The sequence below is a fragment of the Lepidochelys kempii genome, chromosome 8 (genome assembly GCF_965140285.1).
Source record: "Lepidochelys kempii isolate rLepKem1 chromosome 8, rLepKem1.hap1, whole genome shotgun sequence".
Taxonomy (NCBI): Eukaryota; Metazoa; Chordata; order Testudines; family Cheloniidae; genus Lepidochelys; species Lepidochelys kempii.
The window spans coordinates 5,910,335-5,928,726 of record NC_136387.1 but is presented as its reverse complement, the minus strand read 5'-3'; positions in this window follow the sequence as shown (position 1 = coordinate 5,928,726).

Sequence of the window (18,392 nt, the reverse complement as noted above, 5' to 3'; positions counted from 1 at the left end):
TTTAATTGCAGAATCAGTGTCAACACAGGAATAGTTAATCAGGAATAGCTATTCCAGAATAACTCCCCATGTAGACAAGCCCTTAGGTACTTTGGAAATTCACAGCCAAAGATTTGGATGCTGGCCTGAACTGAACAGATGCTTTTAAGATTCACCCATTGCTACCACACTATTCTCACATGTTAGTACATATGATGATGCTTTTAAACATTCAGATTCTGAAACACTTCTCCTTTTCCTGTTCTTATCAACTATCATCCTGAAAAATGTCTCACTTAAAAATTGTAGGGAGTCTGCAAAAATCAGCGTGTTGTATCCTGACGCTCAGTTCACGTTCTTAACAAGTACAGTGAAAATTTACTTGCGTTCATCATCTGATTGCAACGACATTAGCTCTGATCTACCATGGCTAAGACTGATGCCTTAACACTTAAAACAAGGATCTTTCCTTTGTCTTGATCTCTGGAATCTGCCCAAGTTTATCATTTTAATAACAAATAGAGTGTTTTGCACAGTTGTCTGCTAAAGTTTTCCTCTCTTTATCCATTTTCCCCCCTCAGCCACAGCTTTCAGAAACAGTTGCATCCCCCCACATCTTTTCAAGGTCAAGTCTGATGATTTATGCACTGGGACAGCTCATGCGTCGGCCATATTACGTGGCATTGTGAGACAAGACAATAAAGCAATATGCAATGGGACTGCAGCAACCTAACAATGTCACAGCAATGAGGCAACAGAAGATGATCAGCTCTCATGAAACAGACTGCTCGGAGTTTGCAGCCCGATTCAGTTTCCAGACAGAAAGCTAGGCAAATGGAGATGAGTGTGGGCCTTTATAAAATCCCAAGACCAAGCAGGGAGAGATTTTTCTATAGTCATTGCTCGGACTGGCTGAAAAATCCATTGTCTAAGTGTTTATTTTTTATTATATTGAGAATCTCTTCAACAGGCGTGAGTTACTATTAGGAACAAATGAACATGACTGGTTGCTAGCAAGTAGGGTGACCACCTGTCTCGTGCTGTGAAGGACATCCCTGATTTGGTGCCTAATGACCCATATCCAATGGGAACCATGTGAAGGAATTTAATCAGATACAAAGCATATTTTCAGGCACTAATGAGCATCCTGTGATGCAAATGTAGGGGTTCATACCAAGCATAAAACCTTATGAGGTGGGGCTCCTTAAAAACAAGTTTTGTCCTTTATTACTCATACAGGGTCCCTGAAGGAGAGGTGGTCACCCAATTTGATAGTGATAACCTGCAGTGTGGGAAATAAAACAGGAGTTGACTAACTAGTGAAGAGAAGATGAATTATAGGGTGAGAGGGAGAAGGGATGCAGCGTATACAATGGGCAGCTCACAGCCTGGTAGGTTGTTCTCCAACCTTCTATGCCTTTTAGGGATTGGGATGGAAGCCACAAGGAAAGAGGTTTCTCATGGTTTCCATATGCCATCAGAAAAGATGGATGGTTTGAGCTGTGATTTGCTTTGTTTTGGGGCTTGCTCAGTTGTGAATTGGGATTGGAAAGAGAGGTGACAGGAAACTCTATCAAATTCAGATAGCTCTAATTCTGGCCCGTGCTATGTCTCAGAGATGCTTTCCTGTGTCAGTGATATATTCTTGGCCCTACAAGTGGTGGTTGTCAGACTGAATGCTATGGACTAGCCCTGGATTGCAGAGCCTGTTTCCATTGACCTGCAGAGTGCAGCATGCTCAGGTCCATGTTCTGGATGTTGGGAACATGATGGGTGTCTCTTACAACATGCTCTTCAGAAAGAAAACATTAGAGAGACCCACTGCCCCAAAATACACATGGTTTAATACAGTTTTGGTAAGGACCCGACAGGTCATGTATTGCTAGGAACAAAGTGCTCCAGATAAAAACACCATCTTTTATCTCTCTGGGTTTGGAGATAGTGTGTGTCTTTATTGAGTCTGAAATTATTCTAATTAACGTTATCAAAAGCGTGACATTTAATTAACTAAATAACATGTTGAGCCTAATGATAACATATTTCAATGCACCACAGGCAGCAAAGAGCTTTGTGGACTAATTCAGAAAGAGTGCCAGGGATTGGAGCAGGAGGAACTGCTCGCTAATACAGACGTACCTTTCTCCAAGGAGAGCTGGAGAAGCTAGCATGGTGGTGCAGGAAGGGATAGCAGAGATGATGCTAGCAATACGACAACTCTGATCCGAGACCCCAGCTGGGTCCAGAAGATCCTGATGTGAAGGTGGTTGTAGCTGGTTTCCCCCCCCATGTTCTTTTTACAGCATTCATCTGCCACTAAAAGGAGTGTAGAATGTACCAGTCTTCTGCTCTTGTGCCAGAATCGGTCAGTGGAAAAAAGCAATTTTTTTTCATTAAATGTTTTTAATGGTTTTTTTTATGAATTTACTGAAATAGGAAATTTTCAAAAATGAATTTTTAAAAAGTTTGAAATTAAAACTTCTACTCCATGACAAAGGCGGCCAATCAAAAGTTACAGTTAGAAAAAAGGGAGGGGGAGAGAAATCAACCCCCCCATATCTTTTGGTTTTGCTATTTTGTAACTTTTTATTGGTCAACTTGGTCATAAGGGCTTCCCCCCCCCAAAAAATGTGTTTTTATCTCAAATATTTTTTAACATGCCTGTTGAAAATGTCCTCCTTAAAAAAACAACGACAGCAAAAAATACAGATTAAGTAATTGATGATTAAATTAATAGTGGAGATTTTTCAAGTTCCCTGGGAGGATATTAGCTGCCACATGGGATGTTACAGTGTCACAGGGTCTGTCTGTACTTGGAGCAGGGGGCGTGATTCCCAGCTCGAGGAGATACACTCGTTGTGGCTCTCATGAAGCTAGTGGGCTACAAGCAGTAGTGTAGCCACTGTGGCCTGGGCAGTGTCGAGTGGTGGGAGGTGCTGCTTGCCTTGAGTACAAATCCATTCAGACCTTCTGGGTATGTGCATGGGCAGCTAGTACAAGCTACTGCAGCGACCCTACTGTTTTTAGCATGCTAGCCTGAGTATGCCTCCTAGAGCTGAGAAAGATGCCCCAGATCCAAGTGTAGATGTAGCCTCAGTAACTGAGTGAAATGTACCATTGGTGGAGCTAGACCTTTTGCCATTGAGGGACTGAATATTATTCACTTTTCCGTAGTGGAAATGCAGTGTAGGGGTTTCTAAAGTGGGTGTTGCCTTAGAGATAAAAAGTCAGGTAAGTTAATGTGCTTCACCCCACCCAGAACAGGTACAGCTGCCTACAGATGTGGGGCTGGGTTTATTTTTGATGACTCACCCTTCATTGCTGTTTGAGTGCAGGCAGAAATGCAGAGTGTAGCTCAGGCTTAGAAGCAGGAGCAGAAGATATGAGGCTGATAAGTAAAGTAGAACAGGTATTGGGTATAACAGAGGCAAATTGAGTATGGAGAGGTGGCAATGAGGTGCAGGTAGGATGAAAGGTTGCTGATAACATAGGCAAGGGACAGGTGTATAGTACAGGCACCGAGCATCCTGACGTAAGAATGATGATAGTGTCTCAAACCAATGGTCCATCTAGCCCAGTATCCTGTCTTCTGGCAGCGTCTGGTGCCAGATGCTTCGGAGGGAATGAACTGAAAAGGGCAATTTATTGAGTGATCCATCCCCTGTCATCCCGTCCCAGCTTCTAGCAGTCAGAAGTTTAGGGACACCCAGAGCATAGGGCTGCATTCCTGATCATCTTGTCTAATTGCCATCAATGGACCTATTCTCCATGGACTTATCTGATTCTTTTTTTAACCCAGTTATGCTTTTGGCCTTCACAACATCACCATCGCAATGAGTTCCACAGGTTGGTTGTGTGAAGAAGTACTTCCTTATGTTTGTTTTAAACCTACCTCTTATTAATTTAATTGGGTGACCCCTGGTTCATGTGTTATGTGAAGGGACAAGTAACACTCCCTTATTCGCTTCCTCCACTCCATTCATGATTTTATAGATCTCTATCATGTCTCCCCTTAGTTGTCTCTTTTCTAAGCTGAACGGTCTTTTTAATCTTTCCTCATATGTTCCATATTCCTAATAATTTCTGTTGGCCTTTCTCTTACTTTTCGCAATTCTAATGTATTTTGGTGTGTTTTTTGAGATGGGGGGTGACCAGAACTGCACGCAGTGCCTGTGGGAATCACAAGCTTGCACTGCCATTAGTAATCCCTAATTAAATTACATTCTCAGATATCCAAGCCCAGCACTATTGTATTGACCAAAAGCCAACATCCGTGCATGTCTTTTAATGTCAGCTTGGAGTTGCTTTATATTAAAAATTGTATTTTGGGATATCATCCAGGCTGATGTCCATGCTGCCCAGTGGGGGAAAGGGGGGAATATAAGATTTGATGGAGAATGGAACTTGCTCCCTTGATGGCTGGGGGTTCCATGGAGTGTGCTGATCCCCGGGAGCCTTTCCCAAGCTGAGTTTGGTAACATGGGGGAATATGATAAGGTATTGCTCTCTCCAGGAACTTTATTTGCATAGTAATGGGATGCAGGAGGACTGCAGTGGCCCTGGAGCACTGCCATCATTACGATGTACTACCAGGGTTACATTTCCATAGCAAAAGCATGCATATTAAAAAGGTGGGCGACACCTCCTTGCATTCTCGAAATGAGTTGAGGAATTGGAAACAATGACACTAAGGTTGTCTCCGAAGATGTACAGGAGGCGTCTACTTCACATTGTTTTTCATTCTTCCTTGTGTGTGCGAGGGAAGGGGGGCGGCTGTGGTTGTTGTGCGAGGGGCTGGGCTTCCACTGCGGTATTGTACTCAATATTCCAATCACCTTGCAAGTCAAGACGGCTCGTGGAGCTTGCAGTGGTGTCAGAGTGAAAAACGAGCAATGCTGTCATGCTTGGCCAGGCGGTGGCTGTCGGCTCCTGATTGAGTGCGGTGCTGCAGTGTGTTCCTTTTCGTATACAACACTTCGGTGCAGGGCTGTTTTTTTTTTTTTATTTTATTTTAAAGTGAGAGATGAGATCTGACAATGATGGCTCTCCCGACCAGCGGCTATAACCTCCTGTCCTGGGTTCCTCCTGCAGGTCGCCAGTCATTTGCAAAGATGCAGAAGGGGAGCGGGCTTGGTTGGGTGGCGTGTGATGTGTTTTTTGTTCTCCCTCTCTTGTTTTCATTTACGGAGCGAGTTGGTAGAAGCAATTGCCTGTGGTGAAAGGTGGGTGGTGGTGGGGGGGGGTGAGTGAGGGGTGAGATTTTTCTAGTGGGAGGCGTTGCCGCGGCAAGGGAGCGCTGACCCCTCTGGATGCTGTTCACCAAACCACAGTGAATCTTTTTCATGGTTACAGATGCATGAACTAGGCAATATTGCTTTGTCTCCATTCTCTCCGGGAGAATTCTGTGTGGGCGCGGTGGGACCCATCCGCTGGCCGCTGCATCAAAGCAACAGCAGGAGCAAGGCTGGTGTGCGAAAGTGAGAGAACGATCGTACTCGTTCAAGGCAACCAGAGTGGTGAGAAATGCTACACAGGCTTTTCCACACACAGCTCTGCCAAGCACTTCAGTTATGATCCACAACACCCATGGCGAGTCCAGCCCAGGTTTTTCACACAAACCTCTGCTGAGCAACCTCAGCCCTGGCCTGTGGTCCCCCTGATACTCTGATCCTGACTGCCAGTCACAGCTCTGTCAATGCATCTTACTCCTGCCGTGCAGCACCTTCTGCTTGTCCGGTGTTGTCCTCCTTCCCCTCCAAGGGAGAGAGAAGGAGGGAGTTACCCTCTTAGGCTGCCTCTCCCATTACTAAAGCCTCTGCCTCAGAATCCCTATTGGTGGGGGTGACTATAATTACTACCCATCGGACATCTGTACAGTAGTCTGTTTGGAAGGAGGTGGTGGTCTCAGGCCACTTACTCATGAACAAATCACACTGTAAACCCCCCAAAGAAGAAAAGAGTCTCCTGGAGCAGCTCTTCTTAGCCTCTTCCGCCTTGTGCAGACACGTCAAGTGCGCCTGTTTGTGCAGTGAGTTTGTGATACAACCATGCGCCCATCAGAATCTAGGAGGAAGAACCTACCAAACTTGTTTCCATCCATGCTAGGGCATCACCTTGGATGAGCACTGGCCAAAGCTAGCCCGTGAGGGTGATATCAGAGCTATGCACCAACTTCCAGTGGTGTCTGGCAGAACCTCCCCTGTGCAAAAAGAACAAAGCCCTCATGCCCAGAGCTGTAGGCTAAGTAGATTAAAGAAAGAAGGAGACATTTAGGCTATGTCCACACGACGCACCTTTTAGCGACACAGCTGTGTCGCTAAAAGCTGCACAGTGTACCCACTCTTTGTTGGCGAGAGAGAGCTCTCCCGCCGACAAAAAAAAAAAAATTCGACCCCCAATGCGAGGCGGTAGCTTTGTCAGCAGGAGAGCTCTCCCACCGACAATGCGCTGTTCATACTGGCGCTTTTCCGTTGGTAAAACTTTTGTTGTTCGGGGGAGAGGGGTTTCACACCCCTGAATGACAAAAGTTTTACCAAGAAAGTCCAGTGTAGACAAAGCCTTAGTATTTCCCCTTCTATTTCCTTTTCCTTTCTGTAAAAGGTAAGGGATTTCCTCTTAAAATTTTGTAAGGAGATGTTTCTTAATTAAAAACTATAAAATATTTTAAAGTAATATTCACCCACAATTTATGCTGCCTATTCCTCGTTTAAGCCTTAAACAAACAGCGGTACTTCAAAACAAACAGACAAACAAAGTGTCCTAACTAACTTGTGAAAGGACAGTAAGGGAACAAAACAAAACAGCAGATTTCAATGCAACTAACATCTGGGACCAAATTGTAAATGCCTTTAACAATATAGGACCGCATTCATGGATACGTAGAAGTTCAGATATATGGATCGTGCTTCAGCTTGTAATTGTTATAGCATTGCTAATAATCTATTGCCAGATGAAAATTGCAATTCAAGAACAGCCAGCTAAAATAAATAACACAAAATCAAAACATTTCTTAACAAAATAAATAAATAAGTACACCCCCTTTTTGTCCTTTAAAAGCCAACAAAATCTCAAATAAAAATATAAACAAATAAAACAGGAATTAAATAAAGCTACCTCATGGAAAATAATAAAAACATAAATGTATTCAATAAATCCTATATTAACGAGTAATATGTAAATATGAGTCTAATTTAGTGTGGTCAATAAGACCTTTAAAAATACAAACAAAGCCTTCTTAAATATCCTGTTCAGTTTTAAAAATGTCCCTAACTTTCCCTAACTTAAATACAAAACAAAAAAGTCATTGTAATCTACCAAACATAGTAACCCCCCCACAAATCCCTATCATATAATACATCATGTGGAAGCAATGCCCCTCTGCCATGTACATTGGTCAAACTGGACAGTCTCTACGTAAAAGAATAAATGGGCACAAATCAGATGTCAAGAATTATAACATTCATAAACCAGTCGGAGAACACTTCAATCTCTCTGGTCACGCGATTGCAGACATGAAAGTTGCGATATTACAACAGAAAAACTCCAAAACCAGACTCCAGCGAGAGACTGCTGAATTGGAATTCATTTGCAAATTGGATACAATTAACTTAGGCTTGAATAGAGACTGGGAGTGGTTAAGTCATTATGCAAGGTAACCTATTTCCCCTTGTTTTTTCCTCCCCCCCCCACTGTTCCTCGGACGTTCTTGTTAAACCCTGGATTTGTGCTGGAAATGGCCCACCTTGATTATCATACACATTGTAAGGAGAGTGATCACTTTAGATAAGCTATTACCAGCAGGAGAGTGGGGTGGGGGGAGAGAAAACCTTTTGAAGTGATAAACACCCATTTTTTCATGGTCTGTGTGTATAAAACATCCTCACTGCATTTTCCACTTTATGCATCTGATGAAGTGAGCTGTAGCTCACGAAAGCTTATGCTCAAATAAATTGGTTAGTCTCTCAGGTGCCACAAGTACTCCTTTTCTTATTATATAATATGTTTATTAACAATAACAAAGTTATTAAAAGTATAATATAAAATTAGCATGTAATAACACCTTATTATTATTAACATATACAAATGTTAATGAAAGTAAGTTGTCATCTTAAACATAAAGTATTAAAATGTAAGTCCTTGCTTTTGTTTATATATATGCAGTCAATTCATTGGCCTATCATATCCCCAACTAATCACTTAAATGTGGCATTTTGTACCTATGTAAATTTAAGGAACAGGGTTATTTTAAAACTCAAAGGTAGCTGCCGTCTTTGTCTGCTACAGCAAGCAATAATTGTCCACTTTCCTAGGTTTATAAAATAGCCTCTTGACCTGGCTGGTGGTCCTAAAATATCCTTACAGCTTTAACTTGTTCTCTCCCATTGCCTCCAGATGTGAATGTTGCATAGGTATGTTCTAGGGTGACTGTCTCTCCTATTCTGTGTGGCTCTATAATGCCTTGCGGCCTGTGTCCAATCTCTCTATTATAATATGCTCTTGGGAATGAGAGCAGGCCTGGATTCACACATTTTGATCTCATGGGCATGCAAATACCATTGTGACTGGCACACAGGCAGGCTCTGTGCACGCTTGCATCTTTCGTAAAATTTCTCACTGTTGCATCATCAGCAGGGTAGCACTCCCCCTGTCAGCATCAGCAAGAGTGCTGGTGCAGACGGGCTCTCAGCAGGTTAGCCTCTGTGCCATCGAACTCTCCTCCGAACTCATCTAGGTGATGTAGTAACCCAACCATCTGCATTTTAATCACAACTCTTCCAGCTTCACTAGCAGAGGAGGACCTAGAGCCGTGATGGGAAACAATAGAAGTGTCAATATAGCCCTATATTAGAGACATAGGCCACACTTTTCTTGACTGTACATTGTGTTGTATTCTGGAAAAAAATGGACTCTTACTCATCTCCAGTTGAGGGGAAAAGTACAGCACTCTGGGGATTGCATACAAGTTGGCTTTGTATGGCATCGCAGACTCCTTTTGCTTCTTGCGCTACCTCTCATGGCTATAGTGATTTGCCTCTGCTCTTCTTTGCCACCTCAATCATTCCTGTCCTGGTGATTGCCTAGTTGCTTGTACTGCTCTACTGCATTTCCTATTTACTCCATTAGTGGTGGTCAAGTTGGCCGAAACATGAAAACACCACAAGATCAACCATCTATTAATCCTCATAGCCTCAAGTGGAGTTCAGCTCTCACTTAATAGCCATCTCCCTCCCGCTCCGTCCTAGAATCCGGACAAGAACTGCTCATAATAACATGTTTTCTAAAAGAGTATACCATGGTTGTGTAGGATAGGTTCACATGAACTTTGACCAAAACCTTTAACATTACTGACTGTGCACTCCCTTAGTATGTTGCTGTTAGCGGGTCTGCCGAACCTCTCCACCACAAAGCGACATGTAGAGGAGTGACAATCAGAGAGACTCTTCCCTTTAGTGCATCTGGTATTGCCATTGTCTGAAGACCACAAAGGTCTCTAGGTGAATGTCGGCTTGGTCAGTGGGAAGATTTCACTTGTGGTGACTCCAGCCATGGGAGATCAGGGTGGGGAGTCTTTTAGTTCACCCTTGTGGTGACTGGCCACCTGTTGGCAAACAGGAGCCATAGATTTGTCCATATAGAACATTTCTCAAAACGGATTAATAGTTTTCTAAACTTAAAGTACATTTATTTTACTTGGAAAAGGAGAGAAACCATGACGTTGTCATTCTGCAGATGTGACAGACTGCATTTGTGGCAACAGAGATAGTTAGACGTTTGTAGATGTCCCTCCTTGCAGGGTCCTAGAGCCCAGGCTCCAGCCTAAACCCAAACATCTACACCACAATTAAACAACCTCTTAGCTCAAACCCCTTAGCTTGGATCAGCTGGCACAGGCCAGCTGCAGGTTTTTAATTGCAGTGTAGATGTACCTTATGAGGTGCTCAGTTATCATGGTAATGGAGGCTAGATAAGGACCTAAGATGGCTGGAAGCATTAGTGGGTTTATCCTTTATACCCCTATAAGGTACATAAGTGGTACCTTCATTCTCCAGAGGGGGACCTGCACAGACTAAGTAACTTGTTCAAGGTCACAGAGGAAGTCTAAAGCTGAGCTGGGACTCCAATCCCCATCCTCTTGACTCCCAGTCCAGTGCTTCACCCACTAAATCATCCTTCCGGCCCATGTGCCCTGCATCCGATGAAGTGAGCTGTAGCTCACGAAAGCTTATGCACAAATAAATTTGTTAGTCTCTAAGGGGCCACAAGTCCTCCTTTTCTTTTTGTGAATACAGACTAACACGGCTGCTACTCTGAAACTTGTCTTTATTCTTTGTGAAAGGCACTTGGGGACAGGAAATGGCATCCAACAGCAGTCGCACTGGTATTGTTGCTTCCATGTTAAATACACCGATTAGTTTAATTAGAGAGGGAAGGAAGTGGGAGGCAGTGCCTAACCCTCGAGCCTTGAATGAACACCAGAAGGTGACTAACGGGAGGGCAGAAACTGGGTGTCCAACCTCCAGGTTATCATGTGTGTAAAATGAGGAAAAGCTGCCAGGTGCACAGAGGATCTTGTGGGCATGGTTGGGGATAAAGATCAGGGATGGGGGTGTCTTCCACACAGGCAACAGCAGCTACTGGGGCTTATCTGACCTCTGACACCCTAGCTACCAGGCTGTGCTTAGAAACCAAAGAGAGAGTTAAAAATAATATTGAAAAGCAACAACAGGAGGGAGCTGTAAAGCCACCAGAGGAGAGGGATTGGCTCTTTAGGCTTGGGGGTGGTGCCCGTTCTGAGCCCTCCCCACACCAAGCAAAAAGTTTTCCCCTTTTTGGTTTGTTTTTCTTAGTTCTTTTTTCCCCTCACAACAAACAAGTGAAGCGAACCAAAGAGACGAATCCAAATTAGTAACGAGCCAAGAGCATGCCCATGGGCAGCATGCAGCAGATGGAAGATTTGTGGGGGGAGGGGAGGGCATCAGTCAGCCGAGGAAGGACCCTTGTTCCCGAGCTAAATTCAGCCTCCTAAATGCAGGAGGGAGCATTGGTCGAGACTTTCCTAGGGATCTGCCCACCGCCCCTTCCCTGTGCTAATGCTGGCTTGGCCCGCACCCCTGTGCTTTGCTGGGCTCTGGTGACGGCACCGCTCCCAACCAGGCTCACACAGTGAGACTAACCAGGGAACCCAAGCGAGGCGGCCTACAGCAGGTCCCTGAAGGCAGGTCCCTGCAGAATACTTCCTTCCTGACAAAGAAGGTGAGCTGGGGTATGCATCTGAGCTGATTGATGTTGGTGGATGGCAATGTGATCTGGTGGCTCAGGCATGGAACTGTGAGCCAGGAAGTCTGGGGTTCAGTTCCCGGCTCGGCCCCACGCTTGCTGCATAATCTTGGGCAAATCCATTTTCAAAAGCACCTCTGTGACCTAGGCGCCCAAGTCCTACATCTGAAAGTGATTTGTGTCTTGAGAAGCCGAAGGCCCGTTGACTTTCAGGGAGGGTTGGGGTAAAATTTCCTACAGCGCCTAAATGCCGTTAAAGCCTAAGGCCCGCTGCCAAAAATGACTGAGGATTTGTTAATGAGCTTCTATGCGGGAGGCCCTCTGTGAACTCAATGCACAAAAGTCGGCCTCTGGGGCATGCCAGGTATAGCTCTGGATCGGTGAAACCAGCTGCAAGTTGGTAACACCGTTGCCACTGTCTGGAGTAGGACGCTCTTTGTAACGGCTAGTTTATTTTAATGCCTGTGTTTTGTTTTTCTTTTCTCTTGAAACACTAGGCAGAGGCCAAGCTGTCCTTCGGCCAGGTCCAGATGCCCTGGGCTGGAATGATAAACAACATGCCCAGCACAGCTGACTGCAGGGACCGCTGCCCGTGAGTCTCCTTCCCATAAAGGGGCATGCCGCAACTTCTGTCATCACAGCCGATGTCAGCTGAGCATGCCGGCTCCAGGCTGAGGAGGGTTCTGGGAGCAAAACTGCCCTGATTCGAGTGATTCATGCCTGAATAATATCCTTTCACTTCCAGGGAAGGCAAGTGTGACGGGAGCATGCTCCATTTGCTGTGACAGGGAGATTCTGCTTCAGATGTGCAATGGTATTCAAATGGATGGCGGGGAGGGAGATCTGGTTTGGTTCCCAGTATGCCAGGGTGGTGGTAAATCAATAAGTAACCCCACCTGCCCAATTATCCGTTTCTATGTAGATCGTAACATACATTGATACATGTAGCCAGATACCGTGTGTGGATAATATACACATGCAGGGCTAAATTACACCTGCCCCTGCTTCATGGGGGCCTTGGGGGAGGAACCCCCATGCAGAATGCAGCATTCGGATGGCTGCCAGTGCTCCTGGGCACAAAGGGGCAGTTTAAGCCGTGGTGGTGGCGATGCATCCTGTGTGGAATGCATGGTGTGACCCTTCTTCCCACCTGCGTAGCTTCACAATGGGACGTGCCTTGCTATATCTTCTTTAAAGGTGCCAGGGACACCTCCAGCCGTTCTCCGGGTACCCAGGAAGTGTTATGCCTTGGACTGCTGCTCATGCCATGTGCTTCTTCCAACTCTCCTGTATGGCGAACCTCACAGGGGTTGTTTTTTGGCCATTTACACCCTGCCTGCCTGCCCGTCTGTCTTCACGAGCATGAATGCATTTGCAAGGTGCCCGTGTATGTAGGTGTCAATGTGTATGCAAGTGACTCCCTGGGGCCTAGGATAGCGTGTGTTTTTTTTTCTTTTTATGTGTCTAAATCGAAACAGATAAAACTCAAATATTGGAGCAAAGCGGCGTGGTGTGGTACGGACGTTTTGTTGGCATAAGCTTGGGATGGCTCTTGAGTGACAAAGCCACAAATGCGTTACACAGATATTCCAGGTGCGGGCCAATAAAACCGTCATTCCTACCTCACCCCACAATCTGTTCTGCATGTGCCATGTAGATTAGTAGAATCTATTTTAGAAATCTTCTGGAGAGAGCTAAAATTGGATTGATCCTTTTTTTTTTTTTTTTAAAATAGGGCCTGAGCCAAAACCCACTGAGATCAATGGCAGTCTTTCGATTAACTTCAGTGGGCTTTGGATCAGGTCCATATTCTTCTTCTTGTAAAACCAAGCACCTCAGTCCCAGGATTCCCTCTGTTACAGGCCTCAGAGCGAGAGAGAAATTATGCCTAATACATTTTAGAACCTCTTTAAATGACCTCATGTGTTATTTTTCCTATGCAGAATAAGGATGGGGTTTAAAATCCAATATCTTGAGGTCCTCTAATAGAAGCAAGTGCAGTATATTACTCTAAGAAGTTGGATAGCTTACCGCATGGTTCTGCAATTGATCAGATGGGCATCACCATCACTACCATGTTATATGTAATATATATAATAAATATCGCTTATTAATGGAGTACTCAGGCACTTCTGAAAATTGTACCCTGTTTCCTCAAGATCTGGCAATCTATGGGCATTATCCAGGAAATACTTTTTCATGTGAATAGTGAATGATGTTAAAGTCACCCTGTTCACGTAAGGACGTGTTTGCAGGATCAGTCCCTAAAATGAGACCATAATAATGACAAGAGGAAGTAGCAAAATTTGGGGACTAGTGGAGGTAATAGGAAAGGGAGGATGAGTTTGACAACAAATACCGTGAGATAGTGTTGCTGATTGATGCACATGTCTTGAGATTGCTGTGTGTTAGTTTCCCCCCCTTCTTATTTAGAGTGAGGTTTCATGGAAGAAGTCTGTTTTGAGGTGGAATTGAAAGACTAGAAAATGGAGGCATGGTATGTATATAGCCTTTTCTATGTCATTAATGTAACCAAAGTCCATATCAGATGGGCAGATTAGTCAAATCAGATTATTCTTATCACAAGATTTAAAAAAATACATTTTGGGCTATATTTTATATTTTTCAGGGTTTTTTTGAGCCTTTCAGGGGCACTGCGGTCACATTCTTAAGCTTTTCTCTGTAACCATAAGGGCTAGAAACATTTTTTTTAAACTAAAATCTTAGACAGTCTCACAATCACATGACTCCAGGAGCTGGGGCGTTAAGTACAAAACCAAATATTTAATCACTTCCCTGCCACTGCAGGGGCTTGGGCACTTGTGCACCTTGGTCCCTCCTGTTCTCTCTCTGCCTGTGGCACACAATAGTTTAGTTTCCTGAGGCTTTCATACTTTGATCAGGTTCGAGTTGTTGGCTTGGTGTGTGGGTGCTGAGTGGAGTTTGGTGGTCTGTGATATACAGGCTGGACTGGATGATCTGTTGTTCCCTTCTGGTCTTAAACTCTATGACTCAAAATATCGCAGTGAAATTCTGGGAGTTGGCGGCACTGGGATATGGAAAGCTGGGCCCTTCTCTACATAACCCACTGCCTTCCCAGCCGTTTGAAACCCAGCCTGGAGTGGCAACACGGCAGGGTATGTGGTATCTGGATACTGCCATTCTGCTGGAGAGGTGCTATTCGGAGCACTCTCAATTCAAGATAGCTCCAGCTGCTAGGGCTGCGAACTGCGCCCTCTCGTGCACACTTCCACCGACATTGTTTCCACTGTGACAACTGCCTTCCCTGCCCTCCAAGGAGCTGTGAGGGAGCAGGGAGGAAAAATCTCATTTTCTTTGGCACAGGATCCAATTATGCTGGGTCACAAATTCTTCCAATTCTTACACCCATTTTCACCAGAGAAAATGGCAAATTTTCACTAGTGAATTCCCAGGAAGACTGTTTTCTCATGCAAACTGATATTGGTGCCCAGAGTTCCCTGAGAGCAGGGAACTTGATTTAAATTATTATAATTGCTGGCGTAGTCTTCAGGCCGTTCTCGATATTTCCCAGCCCCCTTCTCATCTTTACTGGATAGAAAGACTATTATTATCGTCTTCCCGAATGAAAGGGAAACATTTAGCTTCAAATATATGGCCCTGGCGCTGCACAGGAGATGTTTGAATTTATTTCACACTAGTGGGATGTGGATGAAAGCTTCGGGCCAGCTGAATTCAGCTTGTCACCTTCTTTCTCCTTCGGGGAGCTTTTTGTCTTTTGCTGTCATCTTAGAATTTCTCCCTGAGTCAGCCATGCTGGGCAGGGAAATTGGTGTGTCTTGGACATAGCTATGTCTTGAAGAATTGACAAGGACAAGAAGAATTAGCAAGAGTGGAGAAGGGAGGGGGAAACCAGCTGCTATATCCAAAGGTATGTTGCTGTTGCAGGACAAAGCTGTCTGCCTTAAAGAAAGTATTCCCCCTCAGCATGGATTACGGTGATGCCGCATACAAATACACAGGTAGATCGATCACCCTAGGAGCAAAATGGGAGGAGAGAAGTGCTAGGAGCTAGAGGATGCACCAGAATTTTTCTGGGACACTACAAATGTTTGCAGAACTAGCAGGACTTCATGTAAGGATAAATGATATATTCACAAAAGGAGTGAAGTTCTTCAAACTATAATGTGAAATGCACAGATTCCAAGGCCAGAAGGGACCATTGTGATTCTGTAATTTCTCCTCCCATGTAACAAAGGTCATAGAACTCCACCAAAATAACTCCTAGAGCAGAACTTTTAGACAAACATCCGATTTTGATTTAAAAATTGTCAGTGATGGAGAATCTACCACAACCTTGGTAAATTATTCCAATACTTAATTACTCTCACCATTAAAAATGTATGCCTTATGTCCAGTCTGAATTTGTCTAGCTTCAACTTCCAGCCACTGGATCATGTTATACCTTTCTCTGCTAGACTGAAGAACTCAGTGTTAAATATTTGTTCCCCTTGAAGATTGATTCCCAGGCTCTCCTCTCCCCACTAGCCCTTCATTGCCAGCACATCTTACAACGTCAGGTCTCTCTGATACAATAAGAACTCTGCAAATAATGTTTATTTTTCAGTTCACTGGCAGTTCTGAAAAATTGGACAAAAAATTCAGGGAACATAAAAATTGAAAAACAAAATTGGAGTCCAATAAAATGTTTTGTTCCACCTGAGATGAAATATTTCATTTCAGAGCTTTTAAAAACTTTTAAAAATAAAAGTAAATGGAAAACCAGAAAATTATTTCTGATTTAAAAAAAAATGGACACATTTCATTTTGAAAATATTGAAATGAAACAGGTTAATTTTTACAGATTTTTTTTTTCCAACTGAAACAAATTGGAGACATTGACACCAGTTCATGAAAAGTTTTGGTTGACCTAAATCTGCATTTTTGTTGAAAAAGAGTTTCAGGTGAAAAATGTTACCCAGCTCTAGATACAATTCATTAAAGGTGGGTTTTAAACAGCTATTTCCCACCCCCTGATGAAATATGGGGGGAGAGAAGGGCAAAAGGAAGGAGCATGGGGCTGGGAACCAGCAACAGCCTAAATTCTAGTCCCAAATCTGCTATGGACTTACCGCTTGGCATCAGGCAGGTCACAAATGCAATATATAACCATGATATTGGGGAACTATTTTGTGTTTTCTCGAGAGACTACAGGTTTCCGGAGTTGTCCACAGTCTGATTGGCTGTCTTTCTCCAGGAGGGTGTGAAATAGGGAAGGGGAGCCAATCCGAGCTTCTGCATGTGATGTGGGACAGCCTGGACCTTCAGCAAGGGGACCAGTTAGAGTGCCCTCCTGCTCCACTCCCAGAGAGTGCTGCTGTGTGCTGAGATCTGACTGGAGAGCAGCTGCCTTCCCCCGGCTTGGGAGGAGATTGTCAGGGCATTACTGCTCACCCCTTAGGCTCCCAAAGGTGAGGGGATGGGTTTTGCAATGGAGTTGGTTTGAATGGGGAGGGATAGTTTGGCAATGAAGTTGGCTGGAGGAGGATCCTCCCACCCCCAGTGAATTTGGTGGTGGGTTGGGTATTTTGGTTTATTTTTCTCAGTGAAGTTGGATGATATTAGGGTTCTTTGCAGTGAAGTTGGGTTAGGGGGAGAATGGGTTCCCACCCTCCTTCCCAATGAAGTTGGTTTGCAGGGGTTGGGATAGAATGCTGATGTTGGGATGGGCAAGAAAGATGAAATGCTGGAGTCCCTCTCTCTCTCCACTTCCTTGCACGCTACCTCCCATTCTCTTCATTTCTATGCAGAGTTATGCAAATTTTTTGGAGAACTGAAATCTACTGGGCTTTGCTCTGAGGACATTGGCATGTATGACAGCTGTGTTTACTTGAAACAACTGGCCCCAACATCTCATGCCATCAGCTCAGAGAGGCTGTGGTTAGCCATCAGGAGCTGAAGCTTGTTGGAAATGTATATTTCCCTAAATACAATAAGGGCTGTGGCGATGATGTCATGAAGGGTTAAGATTTTCCATGCATGTAATAAACCTAGTGAAAGAAGTTATTTCTTCTTTGCTCATTTACTGGAATGTTGTTAATTTTTAAGGATAAAATCATATGGTAGAACTCATTAATTTCTTAAATTTTACTTATTTACACCTAAAATATGCCTTCCTTGGATGGATGGGTCCTCTGGTAAATGAACAGTGCTACTTATAGTGTCCGCGGTGGTCTCTAGAGTGGCCTTTGTAGTTGATTCTGTTGCCTTTCATGGTGCCTCTTGGCTGCATTGGGAGTGACTTTATGTAATGCACAAATAAGACGAAAAAAATGCACGGTCAATACCAAAGTTCTGTAATATGAATGTTGACCTCTTGCTATCTTTGTTCTTCCAACACCTCTCTCAGGACCCCTATCTAATCTCCAGGACATGTTCCGTCTCTAGCCTCTTAGCTCCCCACTTTCTTTCTACTTTACTCCTGGTTTTCAGCATGATGCTCATTATATGGAAGTATCAGAGGGGTAGCCGTATTAGTCTGGATCTGTAAAAGCAGCCAAGAATCCTGTGGCACCTTATAGACCATGCTCCAATACAGCTGTTAGTCTATAACCTGCCACAGGACTCTCATAGAAAGACTCCTAGCCCCAGCTGAAGCCCGGTAGAAGGTTAGCAGTCCCTGCGTGAGGTTTCCCTGGACAGCTCAGCCGAGGCACCTCAATCCAGTCTGATTTGCAGCACCCTTGTTGTCAGAGGTCACATCTGTGCTACACGCTAGGGCCGTGATGCCCCTGCTTGCACACACATCCTCATGCTAGTTCTCGTTGAGCTAGTGCGAGCATAAATAGCAGCGTTGCCAATGTCTAACAGTGGCCCAGCTGCAAACCGGCCTGAAAGTGCCAAGCCAGGCCCTGCTGCCACTGCCTATGTTGCCGTGGCTACGCTGCCATTTATACTCACAGCAGCTCTACAGGAACCAGTGCAAACATGGGTAAGCACGCAAGGGAATCGCAGCTACTGAGGACGTAGCAACAGGTTTGGGTGCATACAACCTTCCTAGTTCACCTCAACCCACACTTCTTGCTACTCTAATCTGGAAGCCCCGCACAGCACTGCCAGTACGCCACTGTCCCTCCCGGTCCCTCTGCCACCAGGTAGGC